Genomic DNA, 21,882 nt, shown 5'->3' with positions numbered 1-21,882 from the left:
ATACATACATTTAATCAGTGTAACAATGAGATTAGATCTCAGGATTCTAGTTTCAATTTCGGTCCCACGGGTAAGTGTTCAGGACAATCAGTGGTTGGTGTGTATGAACCGAGCTGTTTAAATGCAAAACACTAACTCTGTAGTGATAAGGATTATCTTTCAAAATTCAGTTACACACACTGCAGAATGTTTTAGTTGGACCACTTTTTTCGCTTTGCAATAGATGGCGCTGTTACAGTCACAAGCGTGTAAGTACGTGGTATCACGTAACATTCCGGCAGAGTGGACGGTATTTGCTTCGTGATACATTACCCGTGTTAAAATGGACCGTTTACCAACTGCGGAAAAGGTCGATATCGTGTTGACGTATGGCTATTGTGATCAAAATGCCCAACGGGCGTGTGCTATGTATGCTGCTCGGTATCCTGGACGACATCATCCAAGTGTCCGGACCGTTCGTCGGATAGTTACGTTACTTAAGGAAACAGAAGTGTTCCGCCACATGTGAAACGTCAACCATGACCTGCAACAAATTATGATGCCTAAGTAGGTGTTTTAGCTGCTGCCGCGGCTAATCCGTACATCAGTAGCAGACAAATTGCGCGAGAATCTGGAATATCAAAAACGTCGGTGTTGCTACAACAACAACGATTGCACCCGTACCATCTTTCTAGGCACCAGGAATTGCATGGCGATGACTTTGAACGTCGTGTACAGTTCTGCCACTGGGCACAAGAGAAATTACGGGGCGATGACAGATTTTTTGCACGCGTTCTGTTTAGCGACGAAGCGTAATTGAAATGGTTCAAATGGCTCTGAGCACTATGCGACTTAACTGCTGAGGTCATCAGTCGCCTAGAACTTAGAACGAATTAAACCTAACTAACCTAAGGACATCACACACATCCATGCCCGAGGCAGGATTCGAACCTGCGACCGTAGCGGTCGCTCGGCTCCAGACTGTAGCGCCTAGAACCGCACGGCCACTCCGGCCGGCACGAAGCGTAATTCACCAACAGCAGTAACGTAAACCGGCATAATATGCACTATTGGGCAACGGAAAATCAACGATGGCTGCGACAAGTGGAACATCAGCGACCTTGGCGGGTTAATGTATAGTGCGGCATTATGGGGGGAAGGATAATTGGCCCCCATTTTATCGATAGTAATCTAAATGGTGCAATGTATGCTGATTTCCTACGTATTATTCTACCGATGTTACTTCATGGCAGAATGGTGATCAACTTCCAACATGATGCATGTCCGGCACATAGCTCGTGTGTGGTTGAAGCGGTATTGAATAGCATATTTAATGACAGGTGGATTCGTCGACGAAGCACCATATCATGGCCCGCACGTTCACCGGATCTGACGTCCCTGGATTTCTTTCTGTGGGGAAAGTTGAAGGATATTTGCTATCGTGATCCACGCAAAACGCCTGACAACATGCGTCCGCGCATTGTCAATGCATGTGCGAACATTACGGATGGCGAAATACTCGCTGTTGAGAGGAATGTCGTTACACGTACTGCCAAATGCATTGAGGTTGACGGACACCATTTTGAGCATTTATTGCATTAATGTGGTATTTACAGGTAATCACGCTGTATCGGCATGCGTTCTCAGAAACGATAAGTTCCAAAAGGCACAAGTATCACATTGGAACAACCGAAATAAAATGTTCAAACGTACCTATGTTCTGTAATTTAACTTAAAAAACCTACCTGTTACCAACTGTTCGTCTAAAATTGTGAGCCATATATTTGTGACTATTACAGCGCCATCTATCACAAAGCGAAAAAAGTGGTCCAACTAAAACATTCATATTTCTTTACGTACTTCACGAATATGTAATAAAAATGGGGGTTCCTATTTTAAAAAACGCAGTTGATATCCGTTTGACCTACGGCAGCGCCATCTAGCGGGCCAACCATAGCGCCATCTGGTTTCCCCCTTCAAGCTAGACAAGTTTCGTTCTTTGTAGTTTTTTCGTTTGACGCTTATTTCGTGAGATATTTGGCCCAGTCCCGTTCAATGGACCACCCTGCATATATATTATTTATCAAAAGTATACATAAAGCTCATGGGATTATAGCACCAGATAATATTTCGTATGCCAGTTCAATTTGAAATAATAAAACCCGTAAATCCACACGAAAAAAAAGGTCGTGTGACTAGAGCCTCCCGTCGGCTAGACCGCTCGACTGGTGCAAGTCTTTCGATTTGACGCCACTTCGGCGACTTGCGCGTCGATGGGGATGAAATGACTTAGGACAACACAACACCCAGTTCCTGAGCGGAGAAAATCTCCGACCCAGCCAGGAATCGAACCTGGGCCTTTAGGATTGACAGTCCGTCGCGCTGACCACTCGCCTACCTTTTTTTTTAAAACTCATTTTGTTCAATATTGTTCGTAGAATTTGTTCGCGGCGGACGTGCGATGACACCCGTTCTGTTTGTTCATTGATCCGTTAACTCAGTTTTTTTATTACAGACGGTAGCTAACCCTCTGACCGAGCACGCTGCGCTACTTGCCGGCGCTACCGGGGGCGGGCGTAACTCCACACCATAGTTTCGTCTCGAATATCAATATACGATAACAAGCATAATCTTTTGGAGATGAAATCTTATATTAGAACTAGAATCCTGTGGCCAGGCCGTTCTGCCTGGGACGTTATCTCGCAACCTTGAGAAAATCTGAAAGTGAAATACACTCCTGGAAATGGAAAAAAGAACACATTGACACCGGTGTGTCAGACCCACCATACTTGCTCCGGACACTGCGAGAGGGCTGTACAAGCAATGATCACACGCACGGCACAGCGGACACACCAGGAACCGCGGTGTTGGCCGTCGAATGGCGCTAGCTGCGCAGCATTTGTGCACCGCCGCCGTCAGTGTCAGCCAGTTTGCCGTGGCATACGGAGCTCCATCGCAGTCTTTAACACTCGTAGCATGCCGCGACAGCGTGGACGTGAACCGTATGTGCAGTTGACGGACTTTGAGCGAGGGCGTATAGTGGGCATGCGGGAGGCCGGGTGGACGTACCGCCGAATTGCTCAACACGTGGGGCGTGAGGTCTCCACAGTACATCGATGTTGTCGCCAGTGGTCGGCGGAAGGTGCACGTGCCCGTCGACCTGGGACCGGACAGCAGCGACGCACGGATGCACGCCAAGACCGTAGGATCCTACGCAATGCCGTAGGGGACCGCACCGCCACTTCCCAGCAAATTAGGGACACTGTTGCTCCTGGGGTATCGGCGAGGACCATTCGCAACCGTCTCCATGAAGCTGGGCTATGGTCCCGCACACCGTTAGGCCGTCTTCCGCTCACGCCCCAACATCGTGCAGCCCGCCTCCAGTGGTGTCGCGACAGGCGTGAATGGAGGGACGAATGGCGACGTGTCGTCTTCAGCGATGAGAGTCGCTTCTGCCTTGGTGCCAATGATGGTCGTATGCGTGTTTGGCGCCGTGCAGGTGAGCGCCACAATCAGGACTGCATACGACCGAGGCACACAGGGCCAACACCCGGCATCATGGTGTGGGGAGCGATCTCCTACACTGGCCGTACGCCACTGTTGATCGTCGAGGGGACACTGAATAGTGCACGGTACATCCAAACCGTCATCGAACCCATCGTTCTACCATTCCTAGACCGGCAAGGGAACTTGCTGTTCCAACAGGACAATGCACGTCCGCATGTATCCCGTGCCACCCAACATGCTCTAGAAGGTGTAAGTCAACTACCCTGGCCAGCAAGATCTCCGGATCTGTCCCCCATTGAGCATGTTTGGGACTGGATGAAGCGTCGTCTCACGCGGTTTGCACGTCCAGCACGAACGCTGGTCCAACTGAGGCGCCAGGTGGAAATGGCATGGCAAGCCGTTCCACAGGACTTCATCCAGCATCTCTACGAGCGTCTCCATGGGAGAATAGCAGCCTGCATTGCTGCGAAAGGTGGATATACACTGTACTAGTGCCGACATTGTGCATGCTCTGTTGCCTGTGTCTATGTGCCTGTGGTTCTGTCAGTGTGATCATGTGATGTATCTGACCCCAGAAATGTGTCAATAAAGTTTCCCCTTCCTGGGACAATGAATTCACGGTGTTCTTATTTCAATTTCCAGGAGTGTATTTACAGAATATTATGTAGATTTGACGAAACTTACCTTATGTTCTTAACCGGGAAAATTTAATTCAGTTGCTGCAGACGAACAGTCCACAATCCAGAGATCGTTCCTTTAACGTTCCTTTTCACCGGAGTTTGCCTCAGTGTATTGCATTTGACTCTCTTACTCAAAAACCTAATGCGGATGACAGTTCTCGTTCTTACATGCAAATCAACGATTTTTTTTTATTTCCATAAATCTTGATTGTACTAGTAATGATAATGATTTTATCATGCATCTGCACCGTGAAAAATCTGCTCCGTGAAAAGAAGAAACAAATAATTTCGAAATATGATACAGTAGCAAAAACAGCTCAGGTGATGGAGAAGTAAGTGCACCATTCGAATGCGCACTTATCTAGTCTTGTTTCGCTGTTAATTTTGCACCCAAATGGCATTTTAGTCTTGTAATTCCTAATGAACTTGAATGCATCGTATCCCGCCAAATATTTCAAGGTATCGTCAGTAACATCTTCAATGGAGCTCGCTGAATCACGAAGATCGCAATCTTCAAGCAAATCTTCTTAATCTGAATTATCGTGATGTGACGTGCCAGCTACTTTGTTGCACATCTCACGAGAAATAAAATTATCGAATTTGCCCACTATTCCTTCAGCAGAACTTTGGTATTGGTTCTCTGCAGTGGAAACACCAAAGAACTAAGGCAGATCTCTCTCTCGTTGCCAGTCATTATGAGTAGGCGTGTTCTTTTTCACCTTAGAGGGCGTGGGTTTATTGTAAAATGCACCAAGACCACAAACTTTAAAAATTTTCGAGACAATCTTGATTCAGTCCGGCAGTCAGGATGTGGGTTGACGTGGAATTTTTCACATGTGTGAAAAGTCCAAGTTTACTGATGTTACAAATCCCTTCTGGAATGGGAGGAGACTATTTCTTTTCCCTAATCGCATAATCAAGCAAACTTCCAAAAACCTCTCCGGGAAATTTTCTTGGTTTGTGAGGTTGAAACCACAATCATTTCTAAGACGTGCTCTCTCATCTTGAGTGTACCTAGAGTTCAACACAGCAAGAACGTCGTTTATCAATTCGATGAAACTTCCTTTACATTATTTATGGAGGACGTGTGATAGAAGATGAAACAGGTGTCGATTTAGAAGAGGTAGGGGATCCAGTATTAGAATCGGAATTTAAAAGAGCTTTGGAGGACTTACGGTCAAATAAGGCAGAAGGGATAGATAAAATTCCATCAGAATTTCTAAAATCATTGGGGGAAGTGGCAACAAAACGACTATTCACGTTGGTGTGTAGAATATATGAGTCTGGCGATATACCATCTGATTTTCGGAAAAGCATCATCCACACAATTCCGAAGACGGCAAGAGCTGACAAGTGCGAGAATTATCGCACAATCAGCTTAACAGCTCATGCATCGCAGCTGCTTACAAGAGTAATAAACAGAAGAATGGAAAACAAAATTGAGAATGCGCTAGGTGACGATCAGTTTGCCTTTAGGAAAAGTAAAGGGACGAGAGAGGCAATTCTGATGTTACGGCTAATAATGGAAGCAAGGCTAAAGAATAATCAAGACACTTTCATAGGATTTGTCGACCTGGAAAAAGCGTTCGACAATATAAAATGGTGCAAGCTGTTCGAGATTCTGAAAAAGGTAGGGGTAAGCTATAGGGAGAGACGGGTCATATACAATATGTACAACAACCAAGAGGGAATAATAAGAGTGGACGATCAAGAACGAAGTGCTCGTATTAAGAAGGGTATAAGACAAGGCTATAGCCTTTCGCCCCTACTCTTCAATCTGTACATCGAGGAAGCAATGAGGGAAATAAAAGAAAGGTTCAGGAGTGGAATTAAAATACAAGGTGAAAGGATATCAATGATACGATTCGCTGATGACATTGCTATCCTGAGTGAAAGTGAAGAAGAATTAAATGATCTGCTGAACGGAATGAACAGTCTAATGAGTAAACAGTATGGTTTGAGAGTAAATCGGAGAAAGACGAAGGTAATGAGAAGTAGTAGAAATGAGAACAGCGAGAAACTTAACATCAGGATTGATGGTCACGAAGTCAATGAAGTTAAGGAATTCTGCTACCTAGGCAGTAAAATAACCAATGACGGACGGAGCAAGGAGGACATCAAAAGCAGACTCGCTATGGCAAAAAAGGCATTTCTGGCAAAGAGAAATCTACTAATATCAAATACCGGCCTTAATTTGAGGAAGAAATTTCTGAGGATGTACGTCTGGAGTACAGAATTGTATGGTAGTGAAACATGGACTGTGGGAAAACCGGAACAGAAGAGAATCGAAGCATTTGAGATGTGGTGCTATAGACGAATGTTGAAAATTAGGTGGACTGATAAGGTAAGGAATGAGGAGGTTCTACGCAGAATCGGAGAGGAAAGGGATATGTGGAAAACACTGATAAGGAGAAGGGTAAGGATGATAGGACATCTGCTAAGACATGAGGGAATGACTTCCATGGTATTAGAGGGAGCTGTAGAGGGTAAAAACTGTAGAGGAAGACAGAGATTGGAATGCGTCAAGCACATAATTGAGGACGTAGGTTGCAAGTGCTACTCTGAGATGAAGAGGTTAGCACAGGAAAGGTATTCGTGGCGGGTCGCATCAAACCAGTCAGTAGACTGATGACCAAAAAAAAAAAAAAAAAAAAATGGACGTATCTTACAGTTTGGGCAGTACAACGTGAAAATTGCTGTGCAGCCATTCTAATATTTTGATGTGCTCATCCTCTGACATTCATATGAGCTTCCAATATGTGAAATGTGATCGAAAGATCACGGTGCGGTGTTTGAGGCGCCATGTCACCTATTGCGCGGCCTCTCCCGCCAGAGGTTCGAGTCCTCCATCGGGCATGCGTGCGTGTGTTTTTCTTAGAATAAGTTGGTTTAAGTAATGGATGAGTCTAGGGAAGGATGACCTATGCAGTTTGGTCCCTTAGGAATTCATACACATTTGAACATCACTTGTGCCTTGCTGCAGAAGGCCTTGTATTCCAGTTTTGGTAAGTACGGTACCATTCAAGCAAGGTGATTCCGTCAACAACATAGTGATTTCTTCATACTTTTAGGAAATAAGGTACATCGCCAAAAAATTTTATTGTTGTTCACAGGCTTCAAACAATGCGTCTTACAGTGAGAGATCGTCAGCGGTGGAGTCAACTTTTCGAAACCAAATATATGGTAATACAGGTTAAAATTCCAGGTATCACACACTGCAGCAATTTACCCTGGTGGACCCTCGTTTGCGGGTAATTGACGAAAAAAATCGGAACTTTTTGTGATACTCAAATAACCCAACAAAACCTGAACCACTCATTGCAGTTGTTTGGTGTCGTATATAGGGTAACGTATTTATATGCATAAGGTTGGTGGTTCAAATCAATCAGATGTAATAAATTCTGTTTTTAAAATATTTATCGAAATGACTTTGGTCATTACCTTTATTCAATTTATTGGTTTAAATGCAATTTTTTATTTCTATTCTTTTGTCACATTGTTGTATTCACCATAAGAAATTCTTGAATTTCTTTGACTTTTTCTCTATCTCTTTTTCCAATCGAAATTTTTGTAAATATAATGATTTAATTACATTTATCCACTATAATAATCAATTATTTGAAAATTCCGATCTGTCAGTTAAAAAACAAAAGCTAAAAGCATCAGTTTATAATGACAGTGCATTGATGTGAAAAATGTATTTTTCGTTTGCAGATGCGCAATTTTTTGGCATGGTAATTGTCATACAAACATTTAAAACATACCCTAAATATCTATTGCACTACTGAAGAAATAATGCAGATGGGGATTTAATTGAAAGAAGCGTTTGTAAGTATAACGATATTTCAAAAAAAAGAGAAACAGTCATAATGAACGCAATAAAGCATACAAAAAAACAGGGTGATATAAAAATAGGAATTAAATCGAAATTAATACAAAAAATTAATTAAAAACACATGAAAAAGGAGAAAAGGGGAAAAAATTATGGAAATAAAAATGGGAGCAAATGAAGTAGTTTATATTATGATTAAAATGATGTGACAAACGAATGGAAATAAAAAAAATTATATTTAACCATTTACTTGAATAAAAATTATGATAAAAGTTATTTCGATAAAGAGTTAAAAATAAGAAAAAGTTTACTGCATCTGACAATATTCAAACCCACAAGGTCCTGATGGGAAATGGCTGTTCTATCCATTACACTGGACAACGAGACTATTTGATGCAATTTTTAATGCTGTTGACTATCAAACGAAATTCAGATTTTTTTTTCGTCAGTTACTCGCAAATGAGGACCTAACAGGCTGAATGGTTGCAATATGTGATGCCTGGGATCTCAACCTACATAGCCGTATAGATGGTTTCGAAAAGTCGATCGCACCCTAGGAACCTCTCCTTGTTGGTTGTGGGTACATCAGGCTTTCTCTTCACTCTTGATTTTTTCGCTCCCTTATCGCATGTAACAGCTACAACACAAATCCCGACTCCTTCAAGTTCTGTAGCGATTGTCTGCAACAAATTGCTTGTCATTGACACATCAAAATCGTTATATTTCAGCTGCTACCACGTTGGAAAAAAAAACCATGTTGTGTACGGCTTTGTATGGTGCAAACAAGACACTGTCAGCTCATTCGTAACTCGCATGACTGTCAGTGTTCACGTCTTCAAATCTTAGGACAGCCATGCCCTCAGACAGTGTAAACACACGTCACCTAGCCTTAATTAAATGTAGTACTTTCTTAAAATGCCTGCAAGACAAGTAAAGTGTTTTGTCCATTTTCGAAGGGTTGATCGACACGACAAGCTTTTTCATTAAGCATATGCTTTTGAAAACAAAGCATTCAAAGTGACGACATTTGCAATTCCTCCGAACTCTGTTTTACGCTTTTTATTTAAAAAAAAAGAAAAGGCACCAAATATGTCCTTAAGTGAAACACTGAGATAGTAGAGTCTTGAACTCCATACTTCTAAAATTCTTACTAGCAGGAACAGATGTTTTGAGAGGTACATCCTGTTTCTTAGCTTTCTTCATAGTTGAAATTTCTAGCTCCAGTGAAACGCTTCTGCTCTTGACAAAAGCCAATTCTTGAAGTCCTTAATGTCTTGCTGATTACCCATAGCGCTCGGATCAGAGGCAGTTTCTGTATTAATTGACTTGACTAGTTTTGGTTTCTTGAGAGACAAAACTTCAAATGTTTTGAGAGCCGTCTTCCGCATTGTTATGATATTACTACGACGTTCTCTTTTTGTTAAGTTATCTTAAGCGTGGGCAGAGCCTGAGCACCACGTTTATTTATGTGCCAGTTAGGTTTTTCATGGGGTAGAAGCCCTTCAATTCCGGGACATACTCTTGTATTAATAATATGGAGCTTTCCTCACGTTTACGATACAACCATTCACGTAGGAGTTTCACTTCTTTCGGAAACTGATGGTAAGGACTGCCTCGATTCTACGCCCAGAGTTACTACACTTTACAGCAGCACAATATGACTTGTTTTCGATCATTTCAGTAGGAAAATATTGTGAAAAACCCATAAGACTAGAAAAGATACCACTTCGTATCGGAATACAACACATTTCACGGATTATTCTCACAGAAGCGAGATCGCAGCATCTGCCACGTAACTTGGCGGGTGAGATCTGGATGAGCGGAAGCCCGGATACGTCACGTGACGTGTCATGCATCAGCAGTTAGTCAGTCGTACTGAGCGCTTGAGTTCATTTCGTACTGTGCGGAGCGAGTTTACAAAAAAATAAAATTAAAAAATTAAAAAATGTTCAAATGGTTCTGAGCACTGTGGGACTCAACTTCAGAGGTCATCAGTCCCTAGAACTGCTTAAACCTAACTAACCTAAGGACATCGCACACATCCATGCTCGAGCCAGGGTTCGAACCTGCGACCGCAGCGGTCTCGCCGTTCCAGACTGTAGCGCCTAGAACCGCACGGCCACTCCGGCCGGCGGAGCGAGTTTACAGCTGGTTTTAACATTCCTCATGGTGTCCTTCCGAAAGTCATTTCGAGGCAGTCTGATCAATATGAGTGCCAAAAGTAAATCTCACCCAGTGTCACACAAGTAGGCGAGAGATACAGTGTTTCGCTTGTATCGCTTCTTTAAACGTCAGTCAGAAGCGGTACTGATCACAAAGCGTCTTCCGGTGTTGTCGAGTGCCAAGAACGAACAGCTGAGGCGTGTGGTAGGTTGAGAGCTGTTCAACGTATCGTGAGTGAAGCCAAAGCATCTGCTGAAAATGGAGGATCACCTATTTTTAAATCGCCTGGTAAGTGCCGAAATCGAAAGAAATTCGTAACCTCGACGATATCAGTAAGAATGTATTAGGGGGCATAATATTTTACATGAATAGTAAAGGTGAATATCATATGGCGGATGAACTATGGTCATACATGAAAGAAGCCCACGTTTCAACGGCAGAAAATCTACGATGCTCAGAATGTTAAATGCGAAAAAAACCAGTCAGAGAAAGAAACTGCTCTTGGAGAGAAGCGACACTGTAGCAGCAAGAACTGTCTTCTTGAGATCAAAGCACGAGGTATAGCAAGCCAGAAAAGTACATGAATCGGAACAATTCAAGACCAACATGCTGAAAGACAAGTGAGGATGTTGGAGGCCTGAAGGTTCCTATGGGCAAATGGAGATACCTTATTGTGCTTCACGCTTGTTCTGCAAAGACAGGCTTAATACCAGAAAGTCAAAGCATTCAGATGACTGCCACTCTGGAATGACTTACACTGTCTTCAAGAAGTGCTTTGTACAACAGCTACTTTCGTGTCTGGGGGAGAATTCTTTTATTTTTATGGACAATGCATGTTTTCTGTGGAAGTGAATAAGGCTCCTACTTCAAATACCAGAAAGGATTAATTTATTTCATGGTTATCATCTAATGGAATTCCTCACACTGCGACTTAGACCAGGAAAGAGTTACTCATGCTCGTAAATGCATGCAAGCATAAATATCGCACTTGCGAGAAACATGAACTTGCAAGGCAGCATGGTCACCGAGTAATCAGGTCACCACCATGTCACTGCCGCTACAAATCGTATAGGACTGGTATGGACGCAAGTTAAAGCCCATATCGCACAAAGAAATAGCACCTTCCGGATTTCTGACATAGAAAAATTCACAAAAGAAGCGGTGAACAACGTAACTACTCTGCATGGGTAAACTGCATCAGACTTTCGGAAACAGTGCAGAAAGAAAATTTAAAATGGAAATCGGCAGAGGCTCGGTGATGGAGCCTTTCATAATTAATCTTCACGATTCTGATTCGTCAGAATCAGACAGCGGGGTTAAAGACGATGTTTTGGGATAATTGTGTCAGTACTTCTTATTGCCAGATTTAAAACTATGTCGCACAACTTAAATCTATATTACGTAACTTGAGACTACCTTTGCTTGGCTGATAATGGACTGATAAAAAGAATTTTGTTCCTTATGTAGTTTCGGTACGGTCTTTGGTTAAAGCTTGTCTTTGGTCTTTAACAACTCGCCGATTTTGTTGTGAATTCTATTTAAAGTCTGTTTCCTAGCCACGAAAATATGTAACATTTTGTGCTTATGCTAGTCGGATTGCTGTCTTCACATTGGGAACCGTAATTATTCGTTCCCTCCATATGATATGACAGTTATGTCAATGATTAATTACTCTAATATTTTATCCTAAAATTTGTGTTGGAAAAATTATCGAAATCCGTACAGCGAGTTGAAAATTCTTTTATATTGTGTATGGTAATAACTATGTACAACAGAAACAATATCGGTAACGATTATAAATTATTTTATACAGAAAACACCAATTTTTTTCCAAGTAATGATTTTTAATGTATGACAGATATTTTTTATATATTCTGAAATAAGATTCTTTCAGCTGCGTGCTGGAAAGATACTGAATAACTAGATCGTCAGAATTTGCTTAAGTCACTTCAAAAAATGACAGGTATAAATTTCATATGTGCAAATATTTACTCTGAAACATCAAATAAATAATTGTGAATACAGTTTGCAAAACATCACAAAGTAAATGTAATCTTTCTGTTTCAAAGAGAGAGATAAATATTCCTTAGGCGCCACTGTTTTTCCCATTAGTCAGAGTTATTGAAAAACACTTTATGAGTAATATAAAAATTGTTTTAGAATGTTCAAAAGCCACTGCAGTTACAGGCTGTGTCAGTATAAATAAATTTTTCGCTGCATTTCTTTTCTTCCTTTTAAATTTTATTTTGTAAGACATCACAAGATGAACGCATTTTCCGAGTTCGAATGGGAAAGGTAAATAAATGAGCTGCGGTTTTTGTCAGTTATTCATCACGGTATTAATTTGCATTTATAAAGAGAAACAACAAACCATTCAAATCCGTTATTGTTGACACTGCTCTCCCTATTCCCATACATTGCTATTTTGCTACGTTACACATTTTGTATAACCCCTTATTTTAGAGGCACAAAGTTAGATGACGTGGCCTTCCTCACAATGACGTAAATCATTGTGCTGTCACCTTTCTCGTCTGCGTACGTGACGTTAATGGTCGGCAGTTAGTAGGCGACTGCCAAATGGAGCGCAGCTAATGCGAAGTCTGGCTGCACTGCAACAGATGGCTCCCCCGCCGCTACTAACTGCTGGCTGTGTAAAGTCTCCGACCACCCGCAAAGTTCCGTGGCGTGCTCTGTACCAACAACAGCGTGAGTGCCGCGCGCAATAGCTGTACAGTGACGTCACACCTCGCCGGGCCAGCCGACAGGCAAATGCGCGGGACTTCGGAGTACACCCCACGGTCTTCGCCAGCTCCCAACCAAACTGTTGCTGCAGAGCTAATTTAGACCTCAGGCTACGCTACACATCAGACTGACACAGCACTCGTATTTTTCACTAGGACGTTAGTTCGCTTCGCCAACTCACAACGAAATGGATGCATTCCAATTAACCTAGAGCTCGAAGTACGCTACAATACAGTCTGTTGTTGTTGTGGTCTCCAGTCCTGAGACTGGTTTGATGCAGCTCTACATGCTACTCTATCCTGTGCAAGCTTCTTCATCTCCCAGTACGTACTGCAGCCTACATCCTTCTGAATCTTCTTAGTGTATTCATCTCTTGGTCTCCCTCCACGATTTTTACTCTCCACGCTGCTCTCCAATACTAAATTGGTGATCCCTTGATGCCTCAGAACATGTCCTACCAACCGATCCCTTCTTCTACTCATGTTGTGCCACAAGCTTGTCTTCTCCCCAATCCTATTCAACACCTTCTCATTAGTTCTGTGATCTATCCATCTAATCTTCAGCATTTTTCTGTAGCACCACATTTCAAAAGCTTCTATTCTCTTCTTGTCCAACTTATTTATCGTCCATGTTTCACTTCCATACAGGGCTACACTCCATACAAATAGTTTCATAAATGACTTCCTGACACTTAAATATATACTCTTCATCAGAAACGCTTTCCTTGCCATTGCCACTCTACCTTTTATACCCTCTCTACTTCGACCATCATCAGTTATTTCGCTACCCAAATAGCAAAACTCCTTTACTACTTTAAGTGTCTCATTTCCTAATCTAATTCCCTCAGCATCACCCGACTTAATTCGACTACATTCCATTATCTTCTTTTTGCTTTTGTTGATGTTCTTTTTTATACCCTCCTTTCAAGAGACTGTCCATTCCGTTCAACTGCTCTTCCAAGTGCTTTGCTGTCTCTGACAGAATTACAATGTCATCGGCGAACCTCAAAGTTTTTATTTCTTCTCCATGGACTTTAATACCTACTCCGAATTTTTCTTTTGTTTCCTTTACTGCTTGCTCAATATACAGATTGAATAACATCGGGGAAAGGCTACAAACCTGTCTCACTCCCTTCCGAATCATTCTTTCCCTTTCATGTCCCTCGACTCGTATAATTGCCATCTGGTTTCTGTACAAATTGTAAATAGTCTTTCGCTCCCTGTATTTTTCTCCTGGCACCTTCAGAATTTGAGCATTCCAGTCAATATTGTCAAACGCTTTCTCCAAGACTACAAATACTTGAAACATAGGTTTGCCTTTTCTTAATCTAGCTTCTAAGATAAGTCGTAGGGTCACTATTGCTTCACGTGTTCCCATGTTTCTACGGAATCCAAACTGATCTTTCCCGAGGTCGGCTTCTACCAGTTTTTCCATTCGTCTGTAAAGAATTCGCATTAGTATTTTGCAGCCGTGACTTATTTAACTGATAGTTCGGTAATTTTCACATCTGTCAACGCCTACATTCTTTGGGATAGGAATTATTATATTCTTCTTGAAGTCTGAGGGTATTTCGCCAGTCTCATACATTTTGCTCACCAGATGGTAGAGTTTTGTCCGGACTGGCTCTCCTAAGGCTGTCAGTAGTTCTAATGGAATTTTGTCTACTCCCGGGGCCTTGTTTCGACTTAGGTCTTTCAGTGCTCTATTAAACTCTACGCAGTATCATATCTCCTATTTCATCTTCATCTACATTCTCTTCCCTTTCTATAACATCGCCCTCAAGTACATCGCCCCTCTATATACTCCTTCCACCTTTCTGCTTTCCGTTCTTTGCTCAGAACTGGGTTCCCATATGGGCTCTTGATATTCATACAAGTGGTCCTCTGTTCTCCAAAGGTCTCTTTAATTTTCCTGTAGGCAGTATATATCTTACCCCTAGTGAGATAAGCCTCTACATCCTTACATTTGTCCTCTAGCCATGCCTGCTTAGCCTTTTTGCACTTCCTGTCGATCTCATTTTTGAGACGTTTGTATTCCTTTTTGCCTGCTTCATTAACTGCATTTTTATATTTTTTATCCTTTCATCAATTAAATTCAATATTTCTTCTGTCACCCAAGGATTTCTACTAGCCCTCGTCTTTTTACCTACTTGATCCTCTGTTGCCTTCACTTCTTCATCCCTCAAAGCTACCCATTCTTCTTCTACTGTATTTCTTTCCCACATTCCTGTCAATTGTTCCCTTATGCTCTCCCTGAAACTCTGTACAACCTCTGGTTTAATCAGAGTATCCAGGTCCCATCTCCTTAAATTCCCATCTTTTTGCTGTTTCTTCAGTTTTAATCTACAGTTCATAACCAATAGATTGTGGTCGGAGTCCACATCTGCCCCTGGAAATGTTTTACAATTTAGAACCTGGTTCCTGAATCTCTGTCTTACCATTATATAATCTATCTGAAAACTGTCAGTATCTCCAGGATACTTCCATATATACAACCTTCTTTTATGATTCTTGAACCAAGTGTTAGCTATTATTAAGTGGTGCTCTGTGCAAAATTCTACCAGGCGGCTTCCTCTTTCATTTCTGAACCCAATCGATATTCATCTACTACGTTTCCTTCTCTTCCTTTTCCTACTATAGAATTCCAGTCATTCATGACTATTAAATTTTCATCTCCCTTCACTATCTGAATAATTTCTTTTATCTCAACATACATTCTTCAATTTCTTCCTCATCCGCAGAGCTAGTTGGGATATAGACTTGTACTACTGTAGTAGGCGTGGGATTCGTGTCTATCTTGGCCACAATAATGCGTTCATTATGCTGTTTGTAGTAGCTTACCCGAACTCCTATTTTTTTTTTATTCATTATTAAACCTACTCCTGCATTACCCCTATTTGATTTTGTATTTATAACCCTGTAGTCACCTGACCAGAAGTCTTGTTGCTCCTGCCACCGAACTTTGCTAATTCCCACTATATCTAAGTTTAACCTATCCATTTCCCTTTTAAAATTTTCTAACCTACCTGCCCGATTACGGGATCTGACATTCCACGCTCCGATCCGTGGGATGCCAGTTTTCTTTCTCCTGATAACGATGTCCTCTTGAGTAGTCCCCGCCCGGAGATGCGAATGGGGGACTGTTTTACCTCAGGAATGTTTTACCCAAGAGGACGCCATCATCATTTATCCATACAGTAAAGCTGCATGCCCTCGGGAAAAATTACGGTCGTAGTTTCCCCTTGCTTTCAGTGACATAAACATCTGTCGCTACCGCATCCGTTGGCATCGCCGACTCAATAAAATGGCTGTTGCGTTCCAAACTAGCCTAGAACGTAGACTAGCCTACGGATTAGTCTGTCACAATGTTCACAAATTACATTCGTCGGCTTCTCCAAGTCCCCACAAATTACCATTGCATTCCAACCTAACCTTGAACTCTGGCAACGCTACAGATCAGTCTGACACAACAGACGCATGTTTGCTATCACATACACTGATCGAAAAAGAATCGCAGCACCAAGGAGAGTTGTGCGACATAAAAGGAAAGTTGCTAAGTGTGTTTCTACACCTGAAAGATGATTTGTATGCAAATTTCGTACCAGTCATATACGAACGACGCTAGTAGCGCCGCTAAGAGGACGTAAATAAGGTTCCCTTTATATACACGCTCTAACGTTCGTGAGCATTATTTACCTTTCAGACTGGACGTGGTGAGTTGTCCGTCAAGAATCCCTTTAACGCGACAGACGCCATCATAAACACCTCACTGAGTTTGAACGATGTTGTGTAATAGGGCTACGAAAAGGTTCAATACTGCACAAAGATATGCCAGGAATGTAACCACTGCGCATTATTGCAGGCAGCGGCGGTCACAGTCGCAAGAAGACTGTCCTCCAGACAGTTACGTGGCACTACCGAGAGGGATTAACATCGTGTTCGGCTTATGGTTCTGGTGCGTCGTACTGCAGTAGTTAGCACCAGTTACACAACGAACTGTAACTGTAACTAATCGGTTAATTCAAGGACAGCTCCGAGCCAGTCGCCCTGTAGCATGTATTATACTGACCCAGGACCATTTGCGACTTTATTGGTGTCAAGCGAGAGCTCACTGGAGAACAGTGTGGAGGCCTGTTGTGAAAGATGGCTCTGCCTCGGAGCCAGCGGTGGCCGTGTGTTGGTTAGGAGTGCAGCTGAGGTAACGCAACCAACATGTCAGCATGCCAGACACAGTGGACCTATACCTACAGTGTAGGGAGCAATTTTCTGTGACAACAGGGACAGTCTCGTGGTTATTCCACGTACGCTGACTGCAAATTCGTACACCAATCTGGTGATTCGAAACATTGTGCCATCGTTCATAAAGAGCGCTCCAGGGAGGGTTTTCCAACGGGATAACGCTCGCCCACATATCACTGTTGAAACTCAACATTCTAGTGTAGAACTACATCTCAAATGTTTAGATTATCTTCTTTTCCGCTTTTCCGGCAGTTCTTGTCCCACTATCATAGAATGCCTTGCTCCAAACGCACATTTCCAGAAATTTCTTCCTCAGATTAAGACCTTTGTTTGATACCAGTAGACTTCTCTTGGCCAGGAATGCCCTTTTCGCCAGACTCGATCTGCATTTTATCTCCTCCTATTTTGCTGCCTAGATAGCAGAACTCTTTGACTTATTCTACTTCGTGATCACGATTCCTTATGTTAAGTTTCACACTGTTCTCAATTCTGCTACTTCTCACCACTTTCGACTTAATTCGATTACTCTCATTACATATTCTGAATCGAAATCTATCTTCACTCTATTCAGCAGATCCTGTCAGTCTTCACTTTCACTGAAGACTGCAATGTTATCAGCGAATCTTATCATTGATATCCTTTGACCTTGAAACTTAATGCCACTCTTGAACTTTTTTTAAATTCCGTCATTGTTTCTTCGATGTACAGATTAAGAAGCAGGGGTGAAAGCCTACACCCCTGTCGCGCATACTTTTTAATCCGAACAATTCGTTCTTGCGTTTCACTCTTATTGTCTCCTCTTGGATCTTGTACGGGTTGTGTGCTACTCGTCTTCTCTATAGCTTACCCTTATTTTTCTCAGAATTTCGAACATCTTGTACCATATGACATGGTCCTACGTTTTTTCCACATCGACCTATCCTATGATTTTCTTTAGTTTTTCTTCCATTATAAACCGTTCAACTTCCTCCCCATTAAACTGAAGTTAAATTATTATGACTGAATAATATCTAGTTACTTGAATGGAAATTTTTGGGCGAGAAAAGCCACTTCCCCAATTTTTTAACATAAATATCTTCCACACTCTCAGGTAAAATTTAATTCCTGTCTGAATTATCAAGTTAATAAAACAAAATGATTAGACATTTACAGTTCGTAATCATACTGTGTCTGTCGATGTCGAAGTCAGCACCTGTAATAAAATTTCTGTGGCTGCGGAATTCAAGAAATCGTCGACTACGAAAATTCTTAAAATAGTCAGAGGCGCAATCGTACGCCGTGGGGAAGCCGCCTTTGGTGCTACGACGTTCTTACTCTGCAGATAGGAATCAATTTCCAACTTGCGTCTGAATTTCGATAAAACTCCAGAAATTAATTGGTTGATTTGGGGGAAGGGACCAAACAGGGAGGTCTTCAGTCCCATCGGATAAGGGAAGGATGGGGAAGGAAGTCGGCCACACCCTTTCAAAAGTACCATCCCAGCATTCGTCTGAAGCGATTTAGGGAAATAATGGAAAATCTGAATGAGGATAGCTGGGCGCGGGTTTGAACCGTTGTCCACCCAAATGCGAGTCCAGTGGGCTAACTACTGTGCCGTGCCCCCGGTAGCTGAGTGGTCAGCGCGACAGAATGTCAATCTTAAGGGCCCGGATTCTATTCCCGGCTGGGTCGGAGATTTTCTCCGTTCAGAGACTGGGTATTGTCCTAATCATCGTCATTTCATCACCATCGACAGCAAGTCGCCGAAGTGGTGTCAGATCGAAGGGGTTGCACCCGGCGAACAGTCTACCTGACAGGAGGCCCTAATCACACGACATTTACATTTACCACTGCAGCACCTCGGTCCGTTCAGATATTGATCTCTGAAAATAGAGCATAAACGACTGTGGTGGCGGCTTTACTGATTTCCCAGGATGCAATGTCCCCTATGAACAACGATGCATAAACAATGTTCCGAGCCGCAGACAAAAGAAAAATTAAAACAAACAAAGAATTACTCGTAGCTTTTCCAGTCATGAAATTATATTTTTCCGTAAATGATCTTCATAGGTACATTTCAGGATACATCACCCTCTTGTGTGAGATGAAATGTTATCATAATTAATGAAGTTACATTTGGTATTCAAAATGACAGCTCCGCTGTGATCCTACTCTCCTCACTTTGCTAAATCAGAAGTAAGTAGATCCGTAGTACAACTAATGTTCCATATCATATCCACAGATTTTTTATATCTCGTGGCTGAGATAATATCTCTCTCTCTGTCTCTCCCTCTAGCAGTCCTAATGAGTCTTCAATCCATATAGGTCACTTGCGCAGTTACGTTTAAACATTGGCAATAAAAGAGAAAAACTAACAGAAAAGATTAATACTTCAACCGAACATCAGAGTTGCCTCTCTCGTGCCTTCACCTTTCTGAAAGCAAATTGATCGTCATTTAACCCATCCTAAGTTTTTTTTCCAATCTTCAGTATATTATTTTTATCGGTAACTTGGATGCATGAGCTGTTAATATGATTCGGCGATAATTCTCGCACTTGTCGTCTCTAGCAATTTTCGGAATTCTGTGGATGATGTTTTTCTGAAAGTCATGTAGTATATCCCCAGACTCAAACACTGTACACACTGTAAGACGTCGTGGTCTCCTGACCTTCATTGCTTACATATTCCGCCCTCACAATCATATTCCACACATCAAGACGCTTCATTCGAACCCAAACTCTATAATATAAAGTCAATGTTGTATGAATTCATGTAAACGATATGCAAATAACAAGTAAGCGCACCATGGTTGAAATACACGAGGCTGGCATACACACATACACATATTCATTCCAGACATGACAGTCACAGAAGCTTTTAGTTTGGGAGAGAAACCGCACAACGGGCCGCCAGTCCCTTTAGAGGATGACCTAGCCTATGTTGGTCGGTGACCGCCCGTGTAGTGGACAGCGTGGGCCTGAGTGAAAGGGGGGAACAACCCCGTGTTCAGCTTAAAAGCAAATTGCACTACATCATGTGGGAGCGGCCAGCCTATGTATTCTTTACACATAGCATGCAGTTTCAGAGATTTTCACAGGGAGAGAGCAAACGCCAAACGCCAATGCTACAGGTTTCCGGATTGGTAGCCTTAAACGAAAAGTCATTCTCCCATTTTAGAAGAGCAATGCTGATTGGCAGACGATATCTCTGACACTTTGAGCTGAAGGAATAATGGAAGAGACTGAAAGATATACCCCTTCACGTCTGGTGCGGAGAGGCGCCGTTCCGTTGTCACTCTTGGAGCGAGGAACAAGTCTCTCCTCAGTACTTCACTGGGACAGCACCTCTGTCGGAGCGAATCGAAGTGCTACTCTATATTGAGTCCTTGAGATTAAGCGTTGTTCACTGTGTTGGCCAACACACTTATTGTGCGGTGTGAATGGACAGAGTTATAGTTAAACGCCTGTGAGCGAATTTTGAGTGGCATCGCAGTGGACTGGTTATCTGACCGGTGTACCATGCCAATAGTTAGACTAGGGGCGAATAGGAGTCCTTGACTTCATCAAGGCATAGGGAGAGTTTGATTGGCGAAGGTCAATCCAGATAGAACGAGAATTATCTTATTTGTCAGCAGCGAGCAGTGCAGACAGCAGTTATCGCAGCTTACAGTATTGTGCGCTACAGCTATTGCGAACCCCATATTTCCTCCACAACAGTACACTTCACTGTATTTCACACACGACAGCCTCGACTGTACCTAGCAACATTCTAAAGGATATTTATTCAAGTTGAGTAGGCGTGCCTCTCAGCCTTTCTGCCAAGTCAACAACCATCTTAAACTTAGTATAGAAATTTCATTAGCGAAATCTATTCTTGAGAGGTAACTTCACATTCCGAAAAGAACCAGGATATATCTTGTTCAATTCATAACTAAAAGTGCCGTTGTGATTTCTCAGAATTTTTGCATAATAAATAATAACTTTGTAAGTTTCATGTTTTTCTTACACTAACTAACACTACTCCAGTACCCAAGTATCCCACTAGTTACATAAGAGATTTTGTGAATTTTTGTGTCATTTCCTTACAGCGGACGACTCTAGAAGATATTTATTGCTGAAAGTTTTTCAGGCATTTCTCTTTAGAACGTTAGGAGCGTCTGTCTGACTTCTGTAGTAGTGTGGGGGTGGAAATTGCATCTTGCAGGAGCCACAGGGTAAAGGGTACATCTCAGATTAATCCGTTGCACAGAATAACAGAATAACATATCGACCCCACACCTCAGAACACGAATAGTCGTTTTGTTACCACTTCCCTGAACGATGTTAGAAATTCTGATAGAATGTTATCAATCCCTTCTGTATTACTCGATCTCAAGTGTCCCAACGCCGTTTTAAATTTCGTTCCCATATCACATCTCTATATACTCCTGTTTTCCAGCTTATAAAGGCCCTCAGTGTACTCTTTCCACCTATCCGCTTTCTTCTCTTCCTTGAAGAGTTGAATTCCCATTGCACTCTTTAATGTTACCACCCTTGATTGTAAGTTCCCCGAAGCTTGCTTTGACTTTTCTATATGCTGGGTCAGTCCTTTCGACAGTCATTTCTTGTCGATTTCTAGACATTTTTCATGGAGTCATTTTGCCTTAGCTTGCCAGTACTTCCTATTTACTGCATTCATAAGTGGCTCGTACTTTAGCATTTTTGAATTTACCTGAACATTTTTGTGCTTTCTTGCTTCATCTGTCAACTGAAACATTTCTTT

The sequence above is a fragment of the Schistocerca cancellata genome, chromosome 7, assembly GCF_023864275.1.
Source record: "Schistocerca cancellata isolate TAMUIC-IGC-003103 chromosome 7, iqSchCanc2.1, whole genome shotgun sequence".
NCBI classification, from domain to species: Eukaryota; Metazoa; Arthropoda; class Insecta; order Orthoptera; family Acrididae; genus Schistocerca; species Schistocerca cancellata.
The sequence above is the reverse complement of the archived record's forward strand: the minus strand, read 5'-3'. Positions refer to the sequence as shown.